Here is a 26245-nt window from a genome sequence, read left to right on the forward strand (position 1 = left end):
TTACTTTCAGGGAATTTAATTTATCTGTGTAGGCCTCAAAGATGAATGTCATGTGATGCAGTTTTGAAACTAAAAGTCAGGTAAACCCCAACAGTTCCAGAACTGGAAATATCTATTCAGATCATCTGGGAACTCCATTCTTTCTGTTTTTACCTGTTATCTACAAGAATTCAGGCTGATATAGGAGTTTTGCTTTAATTTAACAAACATTAGGGTCTGTATTACACTAAACATTTTGCAGACTTTAGGTGCTTTCCTCCAATCTTCCATTGATCTTTCTATGATAATTTATTATTTTTAAATCACCTGGGTACACACTTGAATATTTGGATGTATCTCTTTGAGTAAAACACTTTTTTGTTTGGTTTTGTTTTCTGAGGGGATTCTTGGTATACAGCCTAGTCTGGCCTTAAACTCTTCATTGTCCTGCCTGGTCTCCCAAGTGTAGGAACAACAGATGTAAGTAAGCACTTTACAAAGAAAAAGATCACTTTAAAAAGCCTGACTGTGTTAGATAGGTAAGTTACAGAGACGGTGGCGTGGCTTTTGCTTTGCTTTGCTTTCTGCTGTGGCAGAAGTGACTTATGGAAGGACAGGTTTGTTTTGACTCACAGTTTGAAGGCACAGTCCATGGCAGGGAAGTCATGGCAGCAAGTGCCGGAGGCATTGGTGACATTGTATCCACGGGCAGGAAGCTGGCGCACTAAGCTCATTTCTTTTTATTCAGTCTGGGATTCTAGCCTATGGAGTAGTGCTGCCACAGGTGAAGGACACTTTTTAAAATTCACCTGATCTAGAAAATCCCTCCCAGACATACCCAGAGTCTTGTCTCCTTGACCATTCTGGATCCTGTCAAGTTCACAGTCAGTGTTACCCATCATCACATTCTAAAGATATTCAGTGCTGTTGAAACAAGGTTGACGTTCCTGTGCTCTTTTTCGTCTTCTCCATAATGGTACAGAATATACTTAACAAGGCTGACAGTGCCTGGTGAACGTGTAGGATACATCCCTGGTATCTGGTGATAGGTATCGTGTAAAACTGATTAAAAAAATGATGCATTGATGAAGAAATCCAGTGTTTGTTTTACAGGTGTAATGCAACTGACTTCTGCCCTTGATTGTAAGCAGGAGCTGTTAGAAGTTACCAATATAGATTTATGCCAACCCATTTCTTTTTCTTACAGATGTTGTATTCTCCATGATAGAATATATATTAGGGTTGGGGGAATGACCCACCCTTGCAACCCACATAAATATGGAAATACTTGATAATTTAGTTATTTAAAAAAAAAAAAAACCATGAGAAAGATTTTAGAGATGATAAGGGATAGAACTTAGTGCAAGAAGAAGTGGAGTTCTAGGTAGAGGGAATTATAGTCTACGTGTCCCAAAGAAAACAAATGCATGATGGAGTTAAGGGGCTAAGGGAGAAATTTATAGCTGGGCTGCTGGTCCAGAATGAAGAAAAAGTGCTTAGTGGGAACCAAACACAGTAAGAACTATCCTGGCAATAATGTATGAAAGGATGCTATAAATCTGTGATACTAAAAAATAATAAAGCTAAGCTGGAATAGCAGTTAAGAGCACTTACTGTTCAATTACAAGGACTAGAGAATCCCAGCGGCCGCGCACTGCTGTGCATACTCATACATTCACACACGCACGCGCGCGATCACACACACACACACACACACACACACACACACACACACACACATTGAGGGCGGAAGAGGGGGAGAGAGAGAGACTTTTAGAAAACGATGCTTGCTTCTGTTGGCATGTGATGATAAAAGTGACCGTGCCAGGGAGCACAGCCGCCGGGTGTCGGAGCTGTTTTTAAAGATTCTGTTTACTTGTTTAGGCTTAAGTTTTTCAGGGGCCATTTGTTTTATAACTAGTTAATTTTTTTCTCTATGTAATTTTATTTTATGTTCATTGGTGTTTTACCTGCATATATATCTGTGTGAGGTTGTCAGAAACCCTGGAACTGGAACTACAGACAGTTGTGTAGCTAGTGCTCTTAACCACTGAGCCATCTCTCTAGGCCATAACTAGTCTTTTCAATTCCTTTAGAGAGTGGAAAAACAGTTGACCACTTCCCACTAATGAACATGTTATAATGTGCTTAACAAAATGATTTCTGTAGTCAGTCCTGTGCTAGTGTGGCCAAAATTGAAAGTGTAAACTACTGTGATCATTAGCTTTAAAAAGAGAATCTTTCACACTGACATTAGGGTTTTACATGAGCCTATTTTGTTAAACGGAGAAGTTAAGGTTTGTTACAGGCCAGTTTTCCTTTTCGTTGAAAGGATTTAGTTCAGACTCCTGTGACCCTTTGACTCCTCTCGCCAGTATTTCCCTCTCCTGGTCTCTTAGTGGTTGCAGCTTCACCCCCTTTTCTTTCATCCCCCCCTCCCCCCCGTTTGTCCTTTTTTCCAACACTTTCCTTGAAATAAATTATGCTAAATCCAGTTTAGATTTCAAACAGTCCTCAAGTTAATGGCATTTATTGTCTCTATGTGCTAGATAATATGCTGTGTTGTAGCAATTAAAGAAGAACACGTGGGATTCATGTGTATTAAGTACTTTAAAATGCCAGGTGTCAACATAGCCCTATTTTCAAAGGCATCAAATTCAAAGTGCCCTGTATCCTCATCAGCAAACTAAATACTTTAAATTTCCATCCTCCTGGGAGGGGAGCAAGGCGTTTAGTCTTCATTTGGCTCTGGTTTATTTTAGATGAAGAAATATAAGTTACATAGTTCTCTCAAGGTCATTTATAAACCAATCTTACTTTAGACTGATGTAAAGTATTTGGGAGTGCTTAACCCAGTAACAAAACACATAGTTGTGATTGTCTAAATAAGACAAAAGGGATATATATTTTCTCCCAAACAGTTTTAAACTTGTAATATATATATATATATATATATATTGGGAGAAAAAGAATCCATTTTCTATCTAAGATGTTGGTTTTCAAGCAGTTACCAGAAAGAGAATTTGCAGGGTGGAGAGATGGCTCAACAGCAGTTAGGAGCAGTTGCTGCTCTTGCAGAAGACCTGGGTTCAGTTCCTAGCACCCACATGGCAGCTCACAAACAGCCTAGAACATGGTATTCCAGTTCTAGGGGATCCAGTGCTCTTTGCTGGCCTCGGGGCCACTTCATAGTGCACATACATTCATGTAGGCAAACACTCATAACACACCGAACAAAATATTTTTTATTTTAAAAGATATTTTAAAAGTTGTCATATATGTTTTGAAAATAACAGATTACTATACCATGGCCAAAAGTGGGAATAGTGGTGTGTACCTTTAATTTCAGCACTTGGAAGGCAGAGGCAGGTGAATCTTGAGTTCAGAGCCAGCCAAGGCTACGCAGTGAGAAACTCTGTCTCAAAGAACGAAAGAGAAGGAAGGATGGAAGGTGTGAGCCTTGGCCAGCACTAGTTCTGGATTTTAAGAGAATGATTATGAAACAATATGGTTTCTACCCTTGCATCAAAATGATCAGCATAGCTGGGCGGTGGTGGTGCACACTTTTAATCTCAGCACTTGGAAAGCAGAGGCAGGCGCATCTTTGTGAGTTTGAGACCAGCCTGGTCTACAGAGCAAGTTTCAGGATAGGCTCCAAAAGCTGCACAGAGAAACCCTGTCTGGAAAAACAAAACAAAACAAACAAAAATGATCAGTATGTATTATATGTGGCATTATTTATGATGCTTAAATAACTCTTTACTGAAAAGAAAAGTCGAGAAACAGGATACTTAAGGACCAGGGGGATGAAAGAATCCAAGAACTTCAAACTGGATGTTATAAGCATTTCGTATGTTTTAAGCATTCATTGAGAGAGTACTTAGTTAGGAACAACTGTGTCCTAGACTTTGTTGGGAATCAAAATGATATCTCTGTCCCAGAGAACACCAGTCTGTACAAACTATTATCTCACTTTTATGGGGGGTCGGGGATGCAAACCAAGCCTTGAGATTGTATTGGTCTCTTCAGTCTTAGTCTTAAAATCTTGGGTAGATGGTACAAATGCAGTTACTTGCCAACAGTTGGGAAACAGGATGATGTAGGACTAAGAATAGGTTCTAGAGATCTGACTTCCTTCATCTCTGTCTCAATTGCCTTGTCTATAATTTGAACTTTCTTGAGATAGTGCGTAAAGTTACTGGTCCAGAGAGTAGGGGCTCACTGAATGGTAGTTGTTAAAGAACAAAATATTAGACAAATGAAGGATATTAAAGCCAACTCGACAATTAAAAACAACTCCAGCATGTTGTTAGGCAAATTTATTGGCAAACTGAAGTCCTGATGAAGTAGAAATTGTGTACTGTAGAGTACTAGCCATTAGCATGTAAATATTTGTGATTTTAGAAGATCGGGATGTACCTGAGATTATGTTACCTGAGATTTTTATGACAGAAGTTTTAGGAGAGTTAAGCAACGAAAGAATGGTATGCTGAATGTAAAAGGGCACTCACTCTACGAATTAGAGTTAGGGAGGGCTGGCTGGAAGGGAAACCAGGGGAGGGCTAAGCAAGTAGGTATGTCTAGAGCAGTATTCTGAACTGAGAACGGCATTGATGCTTTAGAGACATTCTTGTTTTTTCAGATGAAATTGTAAGTTTCTTAGATTGACCTCTAACTCCTGGGCTAAGGTCCAGTCCTCCTGTCTCAGCTTCCTGAGTAGTTAAGAATACTGGTGCCTGGCTTTGGAGGAGGCTTCGTTTTCTGAAATGGCCATAGTTGGAGAAAAGGTCACTAATAAGTTTTAGTGGTTTGATACTCTATATCCTACAATACACAAGAGAAGTCCCCATCCCCACAAATATGCTCTAAAATTTCAATAATGCTAAGGTTAAGAAATGGTGGTCAATGCTGGGTAAAATAGAGGCGACCAATGGAAACCTACGTCTATATTACTGCCATCTCATCTACCTTCAATAAACAAAGATATGAGTACAATGAACTCAGCCATGTTTAGCTCAGCATGGTACATGTAAATGTGTTCCTAAAACAGAAGTTCTACCTGCTTAGCATTGTCTTTCCCCATGCAAACTAGATGATAAATGTAGCCAGCTTTGCTATAATCTCCCATGTGTCCTGCATATGTTCTCTCCCTCCTGGAGGTAGAAAATTATAAAGAGCATTTGTTTAAAGTAGATATTACTATAAAATTCCTAATAGCAATCTTCTGAATATCTGTATGTCACTCTAGGTAACTGATTAATAAAATAGTATATTTAAGAAAGCTTTGTTTTATTTGATTGAAGAAAGATAAAAACCTGAAGACTAAGATATTCTTGGCTCTCAAGTGGAGACGTAAGAAAACTGATATGGTTAGACTCTGCTGCTACTAGGTGTTCTTGACCAATCTACCTAGTACTCTTTTCTCTATTTTCATATGCAAATGAGAATAATAAAAGAAATTACATGGCTGTTCTTGTGAGAAGAAACTAGTTAATGTCTGTCAAACTCTTAGAATAGTGTCTCCCATAAGCTTTTATCTTGTGCAGGCCTTATTCACCATAAACATAGGTGGTATTGAATGTCTGTTTTACTTATTCCCTCTTCCACTGTGTTGTGAACAGTTTTTAAAGACAGGAACTGAATCGTTTGTTTAAATTTTACTAAAATATATATATTTAGCATCATAAGTCATTGATATTTTACTAAGTCCACACTGTGACCATTTTTTATAAAGCCCCTGAATTAGAAATGAATTTTGTTTTATTTTATTTTATTGTGACAGGGTTTCCTAGCAAGGCCAAGGCTGTCCTGTATCTCTCAATGTTGACCAAGATGGCTTCAAACTCTCAAGTGCTGAGATTATATACCTGATTCACCAGGACCAACTTTAGTTTTTTATGTTTTTAAAGTTTAAAAAAAAGGACAAGGTGATTATGTGGCATATTATGAGTCCACAAGGCCTAAAATAGTTACTATGTGTAATTATTTCTCAGAAAATGCTAGCTACTTGGGAATGTTGATGCTTTTATAGCATGGCAGTTTGCCAATGAATGTTAAAATGAAAAATAGTTGTTAGGTGAGAACTGTTGTCAGAAAAGGATTGTGGATATTACTGACAAGAGAAAGAAGTCCACAGTTGTGAATATTGGTGATTATTTACAAGGGAAAAAAAAGCAGTAGTAACATTGTAGAAGTATCAAAACCAGTGGAATCTAGAATGATGTCCTCATTTGGCAAATGGGGTTAGGAATGTCTTAGGGCCTGTATTTTTCTGCTGTGTTAAAAAGTCAGACTTAAGAATGATGCTCAGATTCATAGTTGTCAACATGGTAGAACAAAATAGAGTTTGCTAGTTTCTGTAGTTGGCAAGGATGAAAAATTTCAAGTAGTGTTCTATATTTTCAAGATTCAGGGTTTTTTTTTTTTTTAATGTTTTTAAAGTGTGTGTGTGTGTGTGTGTGTGTGTGTGTGTGTGTGTGTAGGTAGATACAGTTGTGGAGGTCAGAGGACAGCCTCAGCCTTAGTTCTCACCTTTCACCTTGTTCACTGCTTTGTATTCCAGACTAGCTGGCCCATGAACTTCTGGGAATGCTCCTGTCTCTACCTCCCATCTTGCTTTAGGAATATTGAACACGCTGCCATGTGTCAGCTTTACGTGGGTTCTGGGACTTGATCTCAGGTCTTCATGCTTGTATGACAAGCACTTTACCCACTGAATCATCTTTGTAGTTCAGTGTTCTATATTTAAGATCAGCACGTGAAAAATCTTTGTTCTTCAAAATTGAATGTGTATGGGTGTTTTTTATGCATGTGTGTCTGTGCATCACATGAGTGCCTGGTGCCAGTGGAAACCAGAAGAGAGTGTCAGATCCCTTGGAACTGGAGTTACAGACAGTTGTGAGCCACCATGAAAGTACTGGGAATTGAATCCAGGTCCTCTGGAAGAGCAGTCAGTGCTCTTACCCACTGAACTGTCTCTTTGGTCCCTGAGTATTCTGTAGTTAAAGATTTTATTTGTTTACTTGTTTATTTGTGTATCTCGAGAGAGAGTGTGTGTGCACGTGTTCAGATGCACAAGTGTGTTTGCAAAGAAGGTGTTGAGTTCCCCAGAGCTAGAGTAACAGGCTTGTGTGGAACACTGGGCTTGTTATGTGGATGCTGGGATTAAGCAGCAAGTGCTCTTAACCATTGAACCACCTCTCCGGCCCTTTTCTATATTTTAATGAAGCATTCCTCCATCCCTTATGTTATGAAGGAGAGGGTCCTCACTGCTATTTAATAAACAATAAGAATAGCGTAAGTGGCTAATTATCTTTATAATAAACAACAGTAAATGCTTTTAACCAGTTTCATTCTGCCATGTAGATTTGTGGAGATAGTAAAGTTTCAGTTACAGCAAATTCAAGCCAGATTCTTCAGTATTTATTCCTATCTGCCTCTAACCTATTGTATTTTTGTTTTTATCCAAAATGTGTTTATTGGGATGGTTCCTGCTCATCTTTTTTTTTTCCCCCAGAGCTGAGGAAGGAAGCCAGGGCCTTGCGCTTGTTAGGCAAAGCACTCTACAACTGAGCTAAATCCCCAACCCCTCCCGCTCATCTTGAATCAGGTGTTTTTAGTGCTGTTTCCTTCCAAAGGAGCATCTTTCTGTCAGCCTTGCTTTTCCACCTGTGGGCTGCCAGGACAGTGGACCGTGGTGCTCCTACAGCATCCTGGGCATTTCCCATCCATAAAGTAGGAATCGGGGCTCTGCACCAGGCGCTTTTTCTTGTGTTTCCTTTTTTTTCTCTTCTGGAGAGGGATAAAGGAGATCCTTGGCAGGAGGCATGTTCTTGTAGGGAGGAATGCCTCTAACCTATTTTTGATTTAGGGTTCTAGGATAATTTTTCTTCCTTCATTTTTATTTCCTTGATTAATGATTTCAACTTTCTACCTTTTTAAAAAAAAACCTATATATATCTGCAAGCTAATATCTAAATTGTAATAAATATTGATAGTTTTTGTATTAATTAGAAATTAGATTGAATGTTTCTAACCTGAAGAGGTCCATGGAATGTTTAAAGCAGCTCTTTTATTTCATAGATTGGTTATTTACTTACAAATGATTAAAAGTTGTTAGTAGTTGAATGAGAGACAGCTTGGTGCCCTGGCTTTCACTTTTTTCCCCCAGATAGACCCTAGTGCATCTCCTGTAGACAATCTGCACCTCTTCTGGTCTGGAGACAGAATAGGAAATCCTGTTCTTACAGAGCACACCTTGTGAAGATTTTTAATAATAATAGGCTTATTGTCTGTCTTATACTCAATTTATGCTCACATGTTTTTCTTTATTTAGATATGAAAATTAAGCTATTTTAAATAACCTGGCAGCTATGGTGTTGGTATAAAAAGTAGTAGTTTTAAGTTAAAGCTGATTTATTTTTATTCTGCCACTGGTGAATAGCATCTTTATTAAGATAATCTGCTAGAATATCCTTTTTCTCACCTATAAAAACAATGAATGATTTCTCTATAGGGTTTGTTAGTATTAGAAGGGGAATAGTTAAGCCTGTCCAGCATGGTGTTTGATACACCCGGTGTTCAATAAATGTTTATCATATTAAAAACCAAACAGCAGCAATGTACTTTAGCTGCCTTCTGAGTGCTGGGATTAAAGGTGTGAGCTGCCGTCGCCGCCGCCGCCGACACCGCCACCACCACCACCACCACCACCACCACCATCACCATCACCCAGCTTAATGAAAGCTCTAGAGTTGCAAAAACTCAGAATAAAGGAGAGGATAGCACAATTTAAGCCTCATTCCCCTTAGAAGGATTATTTTATTCTCTAGTCCCCTTGGCAAGTGTTTATACCTCAACTGCTGTCGAGTTTCTTGTTTGGGAAAGGCATTGTGATGGCTTTTCCGAGAACTTGAGAGCTGAATAAGGTTGTTGGGGTAGGTTCCTGTAAGAAGTGGTGGAGCTAGATCTTGAAGGTTGAGAAAAAATATGAATATTCAAGGTTTCTGATAACAGGAACCAGGTGGGACAAAGGAGAGGGAGGAGCAGGGCAGTTGCAGGAAGTCATGAATATGGATACTCCCATGAGACTGGATGAAGGAAGGTACAACAGTAACGAAGAGTAAGCTTCCTGCAGTGTGACTTTCTATAGCCATCAAATGAATCATTAAAAATGTAACTGGGATTTGATCAAATTTGCATCAGAAAATTATAGCAAAACAACTGGCAATGGAAGTAAATTTTTCCCCTGTGAACTTCAGATTGTTAAAAGTATGTCATTTACTACTATTTAAATTAACTTAATACTTTCCAAGGAGGAATGCAACAGAACAAGTTGCAAAAATGACTAGGCAGATTTGGCAGAGAAATCATTTCTAAACAGGAAAAAAAGTGGCATTAAAATTTATATTTTGGTGGATAGTAGACTGGGAAAAGAAATCTTAAAGAAATTAATGGTAGACCTTGGGAAATTAATCAGATTAGTACTAGTGTTGTAAATTTAAGTATGAATTTACTGGTGACAGTACTCTCTCTCAGCTTTTACATGCTCATTAGAAGATAGTTCTGAGTTTATTGTTTTTAGGAATATGTGCTAACCTTGGAGAAACACAGATATAACAGAATGGAACTTGATGTTCGGCCAGGGGCATCACAGTCAGGAGGTACATAATGTCCTTCATAGCTTTGGCTTCAGAAAAGGAGAGATTGCTAGAGAGTATTCTCTTTGGTCGCTTGTAACTGTTGAGCCCAGAGAGTCTGTGAAAACAATATATAGAAATTTATTAGCTGCCCCATTCAGAACCAACAATGAGTGTTCTGCTCATGTCCTAATCTTTTAAACAAACCTTTAATTGTGGGCTTCAGTCTAATATGCTTGATTGAATATTTATTGACTTCCTCAGAACCGTTTTTTTTTTTTTTTTTTTTTTTTTTAATTCATCCACAAATATTTTTGAGCCTCTCTCAGGTTCTACCACACATGTGAAATTGCTGTAGTAAATGAAACTACTACTGTTCTGTGCTGAGGATGTTTTTGTTCTGGTGATGAAAACCAGAAATCAAACAAGTGTATAAATTTTAACATTGTGAGAATGCAGAGAAAATAGAATTAGGTGAAATGAGTGACTTGGGTGGATGGGTGGGTGGGTGGGTAGGTGGTTGGTTGGTTGGTTGGTTGAACAGAGTAAATATTAAGAGAAAGGCTTTCTGAGGGGGTAAAACACAGAGAGACTGAGATAGCCAGAACCCAACTTGCTAGTCCTCACTTTAATGAACAGAAATTGCAAAGGCCATTTATATATATATAATGCGATGAGGATTTATTTATTTATTTATTGGTTTTTTTTTCCAAGGCAGGGTTTCTCTGTGAACAGACTGGCCGTCCTGGAAGTCACTCTGTAAACCAAGCTGGTCTCCAATTCACAGAGATCAGCCTGCCTCTGCCTCCCCAAGTGCTGGGATTAAAGGTGTGCACCACCATGGCCCTGGCTGGATTTTTATTTTATAATGATATTAAAAAACCGCAACAGCTTTTCACAGCTTAAATGCTTACCTTCCCTAAGGGTTGTGATTTACAATGCTAATTTCTGTTCTATGTTTGGCCAGGGGAACTCAATGCTACATTAAAACATTTGATCTCAGATGTTTGATTTGTTGGCTGTGTTGTATGGCCTATTCTTATTTAGACATTCTTAGTGGTACCACTGTATTGTAAAAGCATGAAGTACTTGTTAACTTTAGCTGAAATAAACCAATGTTTTTACATAAGGAGGCAAAAGATAATAGCAAAGAATCTTAGTTTTTTAGATATAGAAGATAATATAAAGACAAACCTATAGCCCCAAGCCATGTTAATAGAATTTAAACATAATCATTTCTTTAGACTAAACTGTACTTTATTGAATAGTTAATTATAGGTTTCTACACATGAGTTCTCTAAGAATGTATGAAAACATTTTCTATTGTTGAAACATTAGTGTCTATATACTCTTTCAGTGGAATTTTTGTCCCTAATTTCCATTTTGAGAGTTATCGGCAACTATTATATCAGATTTACTCTGGAACACTGAAAAGCTGTTGCAATCTCTGTCATGGTTTTTGTGTAGTATGAAAATGACTTGAGAAGCCATAATTAAAATAAACTAGTACTCTTAATGTCCTTGGTATCTATCACCAAAGGTAGTATACTGTGATTGCATTGTGGAAGGCCCTTTTTTCCCCCTCTGTAAAGGAGATCAGGGATCCCTTTAAGGGTCATTGTGAATTTTTTGTTGTAATTGCAGAATGAGTGAGTTTGAATATGAAGTAAGAAGAGCCTATATAGGAGAGATGTTCTGGGGCTGCCCTTCTCTACAAAAGGTAATTCAGAAAGCGTTTATTGTCGCTGCTTTGCCGTTTTCATTTTGTTGAAAAGTAAACGTAAGTAGGCCGTGTTGCTTGGTGGATGTGCAGTGACATCAGGTTGACAGGATAGGATACTGAAAGATGATTGGTGGAAACTCAGAGCAAGGGCAGTGTTTCTCCTGCTGTTCTTTTGGAATTCATGTATACTGACACCGAGGCCAAATCCATGGTTAGCATTATCTCTAGGGAACCTAGCCTTTCGTTTGACAAATCTTCCAGTATTTACCCATTTCCTTTTCATTACAGGACTTCGTATGGTAACAAGTCTTTAAGCTCAAAAGCAAAATTGTCTTCCTTGTCTAAGTCTTCTCTGCTTTTGAATCTTTCTTGTAGTTCTTTATTAAACCAAGCTTTTGGATCATGACTGATTTGTCTTAAGTCTTTGTTATCTGAAGCAGAACACTTCTTTTGATAGTTTCTTTGTATCAGAGTTATAGAACTGATTGCATAGGATTTCACTCTTTTAGTTATATGGATTTCATTAATAAGGTAAAGATATTTAGTCAGATACTAGAAGCCAACCAAGTGTACTAAGCTAGACTTGACAGTTTAGCTAAAAATCTTTTAATCAATAAATAGAAATTTATAACATTTCATGTGTTCATTTAAGAAAAAAATAGAAATGCTCCACCAACAAGTAGATAGCGAATATGTGGTATATATACATAGAAGAATTCTACTCAGCTGTAAAGCAAAATGAAATTGCATAAAAATTGTTAGATAGGGAAAGTAGTATATTAAGAGGTAACCCAGTCTAGACAAAATCACGTGTTCTCTGTCATAGGAAGTTCCTAACTTGAATGTTTGTATGTGTGTGTATAAGGATGTGAGAGTGGACACAAGCCATGAGACTAGCGGAGAGGTCACCAGGTGGGAAGAAGTGCTGAGCAGGGGGAATAGGTCAGACGACCCAGTGACAGGGACGCAAGTGTAAGGAGGCCACAAAAGAGAAGAGATGAGAGAAGGGTGGGGAAGAGGCACAGAACACACTTGGCTGGAAATACACCCCAGGGAAACTTACTACTTTGTATGCTAATGATCGTTTTCAGAAACAGAAGTAGAGGACGGTGGCGATAGCACTGGCAGTCAGGACCATTGGCACACACTCAGGCTGAAACGGCTCAGTGGGAGGGCGTTAGACTGAAGAGCATTGACGCTTAACAAACGTTCTCAGTTGAGGTAGGAAAGAGTCTGGGAATCGTTTCCTGTTGATTCTTGATTGCTGTCTTAAGGCAGTGATAACCAGGTAGGGTTCCTTCGTCTTCAGTTCTTTTTCCACAAGAGTGGAGTAGTTGCTGACAATACATTCAGAGTAGAAATCAGAGTTGAATTCATTCCTCAGGGAAAACATTCCTTGAATATTTAAGTAAGACACACCTACCATACAACTACCCCAGTTTTACAAAACAATAAGGCAAGCAAAAGAAAGGAAATAAGTGTATTTTTTTTCCTTCTGTATCTCCTGACTTGTATGTAAAGTCAACTGTCTGGGGCTCAGTGGGAGAGCACTTCTGTCGCGTTGTGTGAGACCCTAGGGTCCATCCCCAGTGGTGTGCTCCTCAAACAGAATGCATGCATTCAATGTGCCGTGTTTGGTTGGTATTCATGGGAGGCCTGCTCTTTTCTGGAGAGAAATGGAAGAGGAGTGGATGAGGGGGGCAGAGTAAGAAGGGAGGTGCAAGGGAGGGACTGGGAGGGGAGGAGCGAGGGAAAATGACAATCAGGATATAAAAAAATGAAGCATGCATGCATATATGACCTAAGCCAATTTCTTCATATTACTTATAAACAGATCCCAAGATAATCATGATGAAAAACACTTCCTTTGGATGTCTTTGTCTTTCTAGTTTGTTTTGTTTGTTTAATTTTTCTCATAAATTGTGACCAATCTTGAAATTTACCTAAAGTAGTTTATTTCATTGCCATGCTTGGGTTGAACCAAGCCATTTATACTAGGCAAGTGCTCTACTGTTGAGCTACATACATCTCTAGCCCCCACTACATTTTTAAAGTACATTTTGTGGGGTGGTACTGAAAGCATTTAGCAGTTTTTAAATGACGAGCTTCACAGAGTGACTTTATTGGTGTCTTAGTTAGAGTTACTCTTGCTGTGCTGAAACACCATGGCCAAAAGCAGGCTGGGGAGGAGAGGGCTTGTTTGACTCACACTTCCAGATCATAGTCCATCACTGAAGGAAGTCAGGCCAGGAACTCAAACATGGCAGGAACCTGGAGGCAGGAGCTGATGCAGAGACCATCAATGGACGCTGCTTACTTTCTTGCTCATCATGGCTTACCCAGTCTGCTTTTTTATAGAACTCAGGACTAGCCCAAGGATGGCACCACCCGCAATGGGCTGGGTCCTCCCCCATTGATCACTAATTAATAAAATGACTTTCAATCGGATCTTATGGAGACATTTTCTCAATGAGGTTTCTGACTCTAGCTTGTGTCAAGTTGACCTAAAACTAGCCAGCATAATTTGGTTGAGTTCATTATTATTATTATTATTATTATTATTATTATTTATTTATTTATTTATTTTTTTGGTTTTTCGAGACAGGGTTTCTCTGTGTAGCTTTGCGCCTTTCCTGGAGCTCACTTGGTAGCCCAGGCTGGCCTCGAACTCACAGAGATCCGCCTGTCTCTGCCTCCCAAGTGCTGGGATTAAAGGCGTGCGCCACCAACGCCCGGCGAATTCATTATTTTTAACAGCATATGGTGTGTTTGAGTTACCCAGAGTAACTCAAACACAGCTTTTCTCCATTAACTATCGCAGTATGTCTGTGATCACTTTAATGCTACTAGCCTAGCTGTTCTTTGAAATGCTGTCCATTGAAAGCATGTAAAGAAATATTTTGTAATATGTAGAGACTATATCTAATAGGTTAGATACTAAAGAAATGCATACTTTTATGTTTTTAAAGAATTCAGTAGTGAAGGATATTCGTTTGTGGCTCATACTTCATACTTATCGCTATATATGCGTTCTCTGTCTTGGAAAATTTGTTCTTATAGAAGGATAAATGGTTGAGTTTTCTGTGCCATGTGTGAAGACCTAGATGATTAGAAATGAGTTATGAATGAATGTGAGTGGAGTTTCCTGTGTTCAAAAGACTGTCCTTTCCTTGAATAATCATAGACTCTTGGGTTATCTATCCCTTGATAATTTGGCATGTGTAGGAAGTAGGCATGTCCAACCATGGATACTCTTCATGTTAAGACAAGGAGGATACTAGCCAAAAGACTCATTTCAGGAGGCTAGTGAGTTCTTTACATTTTACTCTTATTATCACTCAGGTTCCAGGGAGTAGAGTAAATCACTGCGTTTATTTCATGTATCTGTCTGCTCTGAAGTTTGATGCTCACTCACACTGTAGTGTGTATCAGAATCTTGTAGAGAATTTGTTAAGACACATTTCTGGAGCTCTCACCCTTAAAGTTTCTGATTTTGTAGATCTGGTAAAGGACCCAAGACTTTCTAGTTCTAAGTTCCCAGGTGGTGCTGATGATAGTGTTGCCCTAGCCATCGCACATGAATTTAAGGAAATGGTGCACACTGTTTAAACCAGAACTTGAAAGAACTGTTGTCTTTCTGCCTGTTGTTTATTACATTAAGGAACACCCCCCCCCCAATTATTGACTTAAATTTTTCTTTTCTTTTTTCAACTTCTTTAGTCAAAGCATTTCCCCTAAATTTGATGATTGGCTTCTTCTAACTTTTAATAGACTCAGAAACCCCCGCCATTAAACTGAAAGTCACTATTAAGGACTATTAGAAAATAATACCTTATTTTACTTTATATTTCAAGCAAAGATAGCTTCTTAAAAATAATTTTGTATTTATTCTTTACTAAGATACCACAATCATTTGAACAATTGAAACTTTTGAAACTAGTCTGAGGTCAGTACAACCTCTTACCATTACCAGCTGTTTCTGTTACTATGGAAACTCAGCAGGGACTAACAGGGTTACAGTTGTTAGGACCACACCTGGCTTATTTGCATCCAATTTAAGTTGAGAAAAATTTGAAAAGAAGAAAAGGTTTCTCCATGTGCCAGTGGCCAGCCAGAAAGAACTTGTCAGTTTATAGCCTTCAGGGTGGGTTTTTCTCTGTCACTCTGGAGGCTTTAGTGAATGTGTTGGAGCTCAGTTCTGTGTATTCACTTGTGTCCGTGTTTGCTATCCTTTTTGTTTAAAGTGCTTTAGTATTTTGTTTAGGTTTTATCTTTGGTTTACCCTTTTTAAAACTTACAGTGTTTTCATTTTCATTGAGAGTTTAAACTAGTATATATGAGAAATTTTCAAATAGACAAATTTTTCTTCATTTGTATTCTATAATGACATTTTAGTAAGTTTTTGCCACTATAACAGACTAACAAGAATTTTAAGTTGTTCTCTCTTTTTCAGTATCAAACACACACACACACATACACACACCCTCAACACCTTAAAGAAAACAGTTTTAGCACATTTGTATTCCACTCTCACCAAATGACTGAAATTCCAAGTAAGCTTTGGACTAATAACAATAATGAAGTAGTTTTCTAACTTTTTGAAGTTCCCAGCCACATTTAGAGCATTCTTATTATGCCCGACTAGAAGAACACTACAGGAGAAAACTATGGAAAACATAAAAGTATAATAACTAAATCCAGTCTTCATGGTTCAAGCTTGAGGCTCTTATATTCAGACTTAATTTCTAAGTTTAGTGTAGCTTGAGTCCTTTCTTTTTAATTTCACTGTCTTTTGTAACTTTAATACCTAGGCCTTCTCCAAGTTATTTAGCCACCTTGGTAGTATGAGGCATCGTCTGCATAATGGGAATATTATCCAGCTATCGAGATTTTGTAAGAAGCAAATGAAATGACTCATGTTAAAGAACTCTGAAATGCACATACATAAATAACTGTCAAGCACATCCTAGACAGGCAAGTACAGTAGCCATATTGTTTTTCGTACTGCTGTAACAAAGTACCTGATAGAAGCAACTTTAGCAAAGAAAGGTATATTTTAGTTCACAGTTTAAGTCCATCGTGCTGGACAAGGCTTAGCAGTAAAACTAGCTCTAGCTCTGACAAGAGTGTGAGACCAGGCGTCACACTGTGTGCAAACTCCGGAGGCAGGGAGAGAGGGAGATACTGCTTGCTCCATTTGCTTTCTCCTTTGCCTTCTTATTCAGTCCGTGATCCTAATACATGATGGGGTGATGCCAGCCTCATTCGAGGTGCGTCTTCTCTTAGGTAAGCCATTCTGAAAGCACCTTCACAGGTAGGCTCACAGGTGTGTTTTCCTAGGTAACTGATTCCAGTCAACTGATAATGAAAATTAACTATCTTGTAGTAGCTTAATGTTCAGAGATGTATCAATTTTAACTGAACATTCTAAGGTTCAAAATAAAGAAGATAGTTTGAACTAGTTACATATTTGACTTTAATTTTTTTTCTAAAATAAAATGCGTGCCTGTATGTGGTGTGTGTGTAAGTGCATGTTTGTGTGTGTATAAGTGCATATGTGTGTGTATGGAGGCCAGAAGATGATGTTAGGTATCGTCCTCAGTCACTTTCTACCTCATTTTTTGAGACCCCTCTCACTGATCTGTTAGACTGGCTGGCCAGTGAGCTCTAGGGATTCACCCATCTTGACCCACCCAGGTCACAGATGTAGCTCCCGTGCCTAGTTTTGTTGGCTTGTTTACTTTTTATGTGGGTGCCGGCAATCTGAAGTCAGGTCCTTCTGCTTGTAGAACGGGCGCTGGGCTGACTGAGCCATCCCCAGCCGCCACACTTGGTTTGTGTGCACCATCACACCTCACTTGTTCAGAATTTCATGAGGTAGGAAGGAGTGTGTGACCTCCAAATTACATGGGTGAGAGCACTTGGTTTGGTTGTGTAAATGCTGTGCCAGTTATTCTAATTAGTTAAGCGAATCAAAAAATAGCTTGACATTAAAAATATATGGCAAATGAAAGTCAGTGCCTGTACTGATTCTTTTGTTGTGTGAGGCTGTTAGTGCTCTCTGCTGGTCAAGATTCTTGAGACTTTTTAAAGACAATATATGATAGTCAACCAGTGATGCAGAATTCGTACACTGTGTGTACCAAATACTGATCTTTCCCATTTTCTAAATGCAAAATGTCATCTTATATTTTAAAACTATTTTGCAATTAATAAGAAAAACCTCCATTGACCTGTCTATAGTGTATTTCTTATACAGTCTGATACTTAGAATTTGGAGGAGGTAAATACTAAGATTGAAAGTGGGTTGTTAGAGGAATGTACCCACTAAATATAATATTTAGGCAGTTTTTGTCCAGCGTCATGAAATAATGGTACCTTAAAATACATGCTTCACAAACTCTTTAACTTCCTTGTTCCTTCAGTAAGGGAGTATTGTAAAATTTGTTTTGTTAAGGAGAATTGGGCACACAGGAGATGCCTACCTAAGACGGCTAAATATGTCCTGATAACTAATCTAGGGTTCCCCATTTTATGTGATTTTTTACCCCTTTAAGGTGTTAGGTTATTTTATTCGGTTAATTCTTTTTGTAGTATTAGACTGCAAAAGTAAGAAGAGCATTCCTGTCTTTATAACTACCAAACTACTTTCAGTTTTCAGTGAATCAATGCAAAGAAAGAATGCAGTCTCTCTATACCTAATAAATATTTTCTATTAAATCAAACTATTAATTTAGTAGCCACTGATAAACCCAGGTGTTGTGGTGATTGCCTTTTATTTTATGGATTGACTATTAAAATGACTTATCAAATACATAAGTTTTCATTTTAACTCTGAAATCTGTTTAAGCTTTGTTGATGTGATGGAGTGATGATTGAGATGCCTTTGACCTAGCAATCAATGGAAATAGAGTCAAGTTAGCTTCAGCATTCAGTATATCATCTGTATTTTATAATAATAAAACAGTATGCCGGGCGGTGGTGGTGGTGGTGGTGGTGGTGGTGGTGGTGTGGTGGTGGTGGTGGTGGTGGTGCACGCCTTTAATCCCAGCACTCGGGAGGCAGAGCCAGGCGGATCTCTGTGAGTTCAAGGCCAGCCTGGGCTACAGAATGAGTTCCAGGAAAAGCTACATAGAGAAACCCTGTCTCAAAAAACCAAAAAAATAATAATAATAATAATAATTAATAATAATAATAAAATAAAATAGTAGTAGTCCCTGATGGTAGTTTAGCAGAAACACTTTGTGACTATAGTTGTTAGTCTATAAGAAGCATTTATATAATGACTAAAATATTATATCCTTAATGATCTAAGATTAGAGATAACAAGTAACTTGCTTAAAGAAATTCAGCTAAGTAGTAGAGAACTGAAACAGACTCCAGGTCAGATCTGTTTTTTTTTTTTTTTTTTTTTTTTTTTTTTAAATGATTTTATTTCTTTTGAGACAGGGTTTCTCTATGTAGTTTTGGTACCTGTCCTGGATCTCACTCTGTAGACCAGGCTGGCCTCGAACTCACAGATCCACCTGTCTCTGCCTCCCGAGTGCTGGAATTAAAATTAAAGGCGTGTGCCAACACTGCCCAGCTATAATTTTTTTTTTTACTTTTTTCAATTTCCTTAAATATGAAGTAATATGTCTAGAGTATAAAAAATTTATAGTAACATTTCATGTGGGTTTTCCTTTTTGTTAAAACTTAGAGTATATAGGAATAGAGCAGACACTAGTTTCATGAAATCTTCGTAAAATACTTCACCTATACTAACAACACTGTTCATAGCTCTTCACTGACTTGTATATTTCTTTGAAATGTTTATACAAACTCTTGAGAGCATTAATGTGCCTGTTTGCTGATGACATTTCTAATATGCATAAGAAGTATAAGAGTAGAAGAAATAGGAAAAAGATATATGTCCCTTTTGTTTGGATGATCAAGTTACATTCTTAATCAGTTTTTGGCAACTTCCAATTATCTGTTGATTGTTGTAATACTCCGAATTTTATCTTCCAGGGATTCTCATAGAGCACCCACCTGGACAGAGAGATTTCTTTGTCTTTGTTTCCAATTTAAGTCTTCCAAAGAGATTATTATTTCAGGATTAAAACATGAAGAAAAGAAAAAGCACCTTGTTCTTCAAATGTGTTTCAGTAGTCTTAGCAGTCTTAAGACTTTACCATGTACAACAAACATGTTCTCTGGCTTATGATTAATGCCTAGTTAAGAGATAGAAATATTCAAGAGTATCCACTTACATTTTTCCCCCCTGCATTAGGAGAAGAATCTTGACAGCATTTATTGAATATTTATCAAGAGATTATAATAATACCAAAATTATTTTTCATGAACCCTGGTTATTTTAAAATAACATTCTCATTTTAAAAATGCCCTTAGACCACAAACCCCATTTTTCAAATAAGCAAGCATGAAGTTCAGAAGCTGTGTTAGTTTTCTATGGATGCCGTAATAGTAACAGAATACCATAAATGCAGCAGCTTAAACAGCAGGAACTTAATGCCTCATAGTTCTAGAGGTTGTAAGTTCAAAATAAGGTGCTATCAGGGTTTGTTTCTTCTGAGGGCTGTGAGAAGGAATCTGTCCGTGTCTCTATTACTTTCCTTTTGTTCTATTTCTGTCCAAATTTCCCCCTTTTAAGGACAACAGCACTAATGACTTCATCTTTTTGTTTGGTTGGTTTTGGTACACTGCTGAGTTCATCCATTCTAGGCAAGCTCTTGACCATTTCCAACCCAGTCACTTCATCTTAATATGATCGTTGTCAAAGGCCCTGTTTCTAAATTAGGTCACGTTTGCTGGCACAAATAAGATCCAGAGCCCTTCATTCAGAGTTTCCTCTCTACCCCTACCCATTTTATATAGCTTTATTTAAGGCGTTGCATTTCCACTTAAGATGCGCTGTTTATAAAGTGTAATGTTATTTCTTCCTGTGCACATGTTTCATGGTCAAATTTTGAGAATGTAAAAAAAAATACTGTAACAGCTCTAACTTTGAAACTGCCACAGAACTTGCTAAATTTGGGTCCTTCCCATGTTTCTCTTTGGAACAATGCTACATCTATACTGGACTGACTTAACCTTTTCCGTGGTGGCCTGAAGAAGCACTGCCAGAGGGAGGTGCTCTCGCACCAGGGAAGCCCCCAGGCATTCCACCTGGCATGCCACCAGCCCTCTAGTACAGCTTGGTAATGATGGGATTGCAGGCAGACTTTCTCCAGTTCTTTCTGCCAATGTTCAGCTCCTTCCTTCTCTGCAGTCTGATTATTATCTAGCCAGTTGATGATTTCATTACACTTGTCTAGAATCTTCTCTTTGTCCTCATTGACAATGCCTTGAAGTTTCTCATCTTCAGCTGTTTCGCTCATGTTGAATGCATAGGATTCCAGTGAATTCTTGAGTACTACTTTATCTCTCTGTTTTTCCTCTTCAGTGTTGTACTTCTAAGTTTCCTGGACCATGCACTTACTATCTTACTTGCCCAAGGGGCCCTTGCCATCAGTGATGGTGATCTTGTTCTCCTTTCTTGTGCTCTTATCTACAGTATAAACATTGAGGATGCCATTGGCATCAATGTCAAGTGACTGTGATCTGAGAAATACTGCAGGCTACAGAAGATATGCCTGTGAGTTCAAATTTTCCAAGCAGGTTGTTGTCCTTGGTCATGGCTCTTTCACCTTTACATATTGGAACGAGCACACCTGCTGGCTGTTAGGCAGGTTGTGAAGGTCTGTGTCTGATTGGTAGGAATGATAATACTGTGCTTGATGAGGACATTCATGCTCTACCAGCAGTTTCAATACCAAGGGGAAGAGGAGTGGCATCCAAGAGCAGCAAATCCTGAACATTCTTAGGATTATCTCCAGATAGAGTTGATTTCAGGTAGCTGCCTGGAGACCTGCCCTGTAAAGCAACAGCTTTATCAGAGTTAATGCTTGTATTCAGTTCTTTTCCACTGAAGACATCTTGGCAAAGCTTCTGAATCTTGGGAATTCTGGTAGAACCACCCACCAGGACGATATCATGGACCTGTGACTTGTCTAATTTGGCATCTCAAAGGGCTTTTTCCACAGGGTCCAGAGTGCCACAGAACAGATCAGCATTCAATTCTTCAAATTGAGCATGGGTAACAGAGATATAGAAATCGATTCTATCATTCAATGTCATTACTGGCCTAGGTGCTAAAGGAGAAGGTATGCACCTGTTGGCAAGCAGTAACCAGACAATAGACACCTTTCTTGTTTTTACTGATGTCCTGGTGCTTGCATTTAAACTGACAATAAAATGGTTGACCATGCAGTTGTCAGTCTTCTCTCTCCAAGTGGGGATTTCTAGCTGTAGATTAGACCTCAAAAGTAAGGACTGACATCCTATCAGAAGTATCACCTCTCGCCGGGCGATGGTGGCGCACGCCTTTAATCCCAGCACTCGGGAGGCAGAGCCAGGTGGATCTCTGTGAGTTCGAGGCCAGCCTGGACTACCAAGTGAGTCCCAGGAAAGGCGCAAAGCTACACAGAGAAACCCTGTCTCGAAAAACCAAAAAAAAAAAAAAAAAAAAAAAAAAAAGAAGAAGTATCACCTCTCAAATAAAAATCAGCACATTTCTTTCAACTTCAGCCTTCCTATCTAAGCAATAAGAATTAGCAGTATTTGGTTCATTGATAATTCTGAGTACATTGAGGCCAGCGACAGTTCCAGCATTTTTTTGTTGCCTACTGCCGAGAATCATTGAAATAAGCTGGCACTGTGATCACAACATTGGTAACAGTTTTCTGAAGATAGGCTTCTCTAATTTTCTTCATCTTCATCAGAACCATAGAGCATACCTCCTCTGGGTCGAAGCTTTTTGTCTCCCCTTTGTGTTCTTCTTGGACATTGGACTTACCTGCATCATTCATGACCATGAAGGGCCAATGCTTCATATCAGAGTGAGCAACAACATCATCAGACCTACACCCAATCAGATGTTTGGTGTTTAAAACTGTGTTGGTGGGGTTCATCACAACCCAGTTCTTCACAGCATCCCTGATTAATCACTCTGTCGGTAAAAGCAACACAGCTAGCCTGTTGTAGTTCAGTAACCCTGGTCAGTGACAATTCTACTTTTCCATGCCTGAAGACACCCGCACAGGAGTAGGTGGTGCTAAGATAATGCCAACTGCAGGTCCTTTAGACAGGTTTGCTTGCATGTAGGCCTAGCTAGGCTGGCAAAGAGACCACACCAACCCCAAAAGCTGTCCTGTTCAGTGAGTCTGTTTCATAAGTAGGACAGTTTAGAATACCACATTATAGCACCAGTAATGTATTTGTTTGTTTGTTTGTTTATTGTTTTTCTCGAGGCAGTGTTTCTTTGTGTAGCTTTGGAGCCTGTCCTAGAACTCGCTCTGGAGACCAGGCTGGCTTTGAACTCACAGAGATCCACCTGCCTCTTCCTCCCGAGTGCTGGGATTAAAGGTGTGCACCACCACCACCACCACCACCACCACCACCACCACCACCCGGCTAATAGTATTTTTTTAAATAGTATTATAATACATCTAAAATACCACACTTATAATTAATTTTCTAATATTATGTCTAGTGAGATTTTATTTTAAATTAACTGTTTATTATATGTAATAAAATTTAGGGTTATAGTAGTTTTCAATAAGTCTTTCTTCAGACAGTAAATAAACAGTGGCCCAAACTGTGGAAAGCTGAAACTCACACTTAGGTCTGAGCTTTCACTATTAAAACAGAGGGTCCAATGTAGACTTCTGTTTCATAAGATACTGAAAAGCCCCTCAGAATACTGTATAAATGATTATAAGTACACTACGACAGTAGGTTATCCGTGTATTTCATGACTCTCTAGATTTCTACTCTCATCGTGCTAATATAAACACTTTCTATGATTAGGGAGTTTTGAGAGTTTGGAAAAGCAAAGCTTCAATAGCATAAAAGTACCAGTGTATGACAGTTTGCTGACCTGTTTGTGTCAGCAAGTACTCATGAAGTCTTAATAATTTAATAACAGTTATATTTCATTTACTATTGTTGCTTTAGCTTATGAATATGGGTATTTTGCCTGCATGTATGTCTGTGCACTGTGTGCATGCTTAGTGCCTTCAGTCTTGGGTCCCCTGAACTGGAGTTATGGATGGTTGTGAGCCCTCATGTGGCTGCTGGAGTAGCCAGTGCTCTTAACCACTGATCTATCTCTCCAGCCCCTCATTCATTATCATTTTTATTTACTTTGTCCAAATTATGCAGAATTTGGTGAGGAATCTTTTAAGTTGGTGTTTTGTTTGTTTTTTTTTCTTCATATTCACTTTCACTTTTTTTTCTTCCCAGTGCAGGGATTTGCTTATGTTAGGCAAATACCATTGAACTGCATCTCCAGAGTATAAAGTTTAAACATTTCAGCTAGTTTCTTTGGAACCCTGGATTCTCTTTAGATCAGTAGTTCTCAGCCTGTGGACCATGGCCCCTACAGGTGTCATAAGATATTTACATTAGGATTCATAACAGTAGCAAAACTACAGTTATGAAGTAGCAACGGAATAACTTTATGGTTGGAGGTCAGAACAACATGAGGAGCTGTGTTAAAGGGTCGAAGCTTTAAGAAGGTTGAGAACCACTGCTCTATATGGTAGTGACATGAAAAAAAATGTCCGGATATTCATATGTCTTCAGTTCTCTTCCACGTGCCTAAAAAAAAGAGGGGGGACGGTATTAAAGTTATACTTATTTTTATATCTATTATTTTTTAAGATTTTGGTTTTTTCGAGACAGGGTTTCTCTGTGTAGCTTTGCGCCTTTCCTGAAACTCACTTGGTAGCCCAGGCTGGCCTTGAACTCACAGAGATCCGCCTGGCTCTGCCTCCCGAGTGCTGGGATTAAAGGCGTGCGCCACCACCGCCCGGCTAAGATTTATTTTTATGTGTGTGAATGTTTTTGCCTGCATTATGTGTGTGCACCATGTGCTTGTCTAGTGGCTATGAAGGCCTGTACAAAGGGCATTGGGCCCCAGAAACAAGTGCTTGTGAGTGCTGAGAACTGAACCTGGGTTTATGCAAGGTCAGCATTTGTTCTTAACCATTAAGCCATCTCTCCAGACTCTAATACTAATTCAGTACTTTAAAGTTCATTTTGTCTTATTCCTGTTTTCAGGATTGAAATTCTCTTTTCCTACAGTGATAAACTTAGCTCAGTTTATTTATTAGATTGACCTTCCTGTATGTAACCAGTTTCCTGATTACTGCTCTCCTCTTGACTAAGTTCAGATGCCTGCCTTGTTCTCGGGCTGAATTATGAAGAAAAAAGAGTGTTTATTATTTTATGGCAAATGTTAAACTATCCAGATTGGCTCTACCTTTGGTTCATTTGAATCCTCTATTATTATTTATTTTTAATTAAAAAAAAAATGATAGTTTCATGTTGGTGGAAGCTCTCTATTATTGATGGTTTCTCTAGAACATGAACAGTTAATCATGAATGATTTAGTCAGGAAGAACCCAACATAACTTTAATTCACTCACACAAAGTTTATTTAAAATGTAAATTATAATTTGGTTAGTATTGCTTTTAATTTCTTTTCTGATGACACTTAGACTAGCCTAAAACTTTGCTCTTAAGCATGATGTTATTTTGCAGTCATATTAGATGTGAATTTTGAATCATGAAAATTCTTCTCTCCATTTAGGAAAAAAAGGGAACAAATATTAGGCATTGTGTTAGTTTTTTTTCTATTTCTGTGATTACAGTGCCCTGACTAAAGCAACTTAATTGGCTTACAGTTCTGGGGTGGGGTGAGGGGATGGATAGTCCATCCATGGCAAGGCAAGCCTGATGGCAGGAGCTTGAGGTTACCCAGCAGTTAGGAAGCAGAGTAAGAACAAGATGTAGGGTTTGACTATAAAAGCACAAAGCCTCCTACCCTGTGGCACATGTCTAACAAATCTCCACCCTCTAAACGTTTCATAGCCTTTCCAAATAGTGCCACCATCTGGGGACAAAGTGTTTAAACACATAATCTTGTAGGATGCTTTTCACATTCAGACTCCATCAATGTCACACCTCCTAATCCTTCCCAAACAGTTCTACTCACTGGGGATCAAGCATTCAAATATATAAGCCCATTCTCATTCAAACCACCACATACATAATTTTGAAATATATAATTTGAAATGTTGCCCTTTTCAGCTCTGTGTTATGCTATCATTTAATATATTAATATTCTCTTGTCCTTTCCATAAAACCTGTTCCCCCATCTCATGTCTCCAGTCCAGCTCATCTAAAAAAGAGTTGTTAATTATTGAAGTATTTATTGGCCTCTTCTCTAAAGGCATCTATAGGCCACTAATCAAGTCCTAACCCAGGTATTAAAAAGAGATTTGATTGAATTAATTCATCATCTTATGGATTTTTTTCCTAAGGTGTTCTTTTTTGGTTCAGTTTTTTTTGGTTTTTTTTTTTTTTTTTTTTTTTTTTTTTTTTTTTTTTTGGTTTTTCGAGACAGGGTTTCTCTGTGTAGTTTTGCGCCTTTCCTGGGACTCACTTGGTAGCCCAGGCTGTCCTCGAACTCACAGAGATCCGCCTGGCTCTGCCTCCCGAGTGCTGGGATTAAAGGCGTGCGCCACCACCGCCCGGCCTTGGTTCAGTTTTAAACTTGGAGGTTCTTAGTTGATATATATGAAGAGCAAATAGTGTGTGCATTTGACTCTGGTAGAAGTTATCTGACTTTTCTTTTGGCTATAAATTGTCCATGGATAGGGAGTATGAGGGAAGGATGTTTCTTCTCATTCTCTGCCTCTATTTGTAGAAACCCAGAACATTATTTGAGTATTTAAACCTGTTCTCAAGAGCTCTCAGAGTGCCTACTTCAATAGAGACCAAAAGGGCTGCTTTTTAT

The 26245-nt window shown here is 38.5% G+C and overlaps 1 protein-coding gene and 1 pseudogene across 2 annotated transcripts in view; one reads left to right on the forward strand and one right to left on the reverse strand.

Annotated features, from left to right (window-relative positions):
* The window catches only part of Pou2f1 (POU class 2 homeobox 1), a 144621-nt gene that overhangs the window by 43289 nt on the left and 75087 nt on the right, over positions 1 to 26245 (forward strand). Inside the window, exon 1 of one of the 2 annotated variants that reach the window (XM_028864372.2) lies at positions 10421 to 11337. The exons of the other annotated variant lie outside the window; for it this stretch is intronic. The gene's annotated coding sequence lies outside the window, so the exon portion shown is untranslated. Of the gene's footprint in view, positions 1 to 10420; positions 11338 to 26245 lie in introns of those variants that run through there. 2 annotated transcript variants of the gene reach the window in all.
* LOC114689989 lies at positions 20528 to 22541 on the reverse strand (annotated as a pseudogene).

This window comes from Peromyscus leucopus, chromosome 15 (genome assembly GCF_004664715.2).
Source record: "Peromyscus leucopus breed LL Stock chromosome 15, UCI_PerLeu_2.1, whole genome shotgun sequence".
Taxonomy (NCBI): Eukaryota; Metazoa; Chordata; class Mammalia; order Rodentia; family Cricetidae; genus Peromyscus; species Peromyscus leucopus.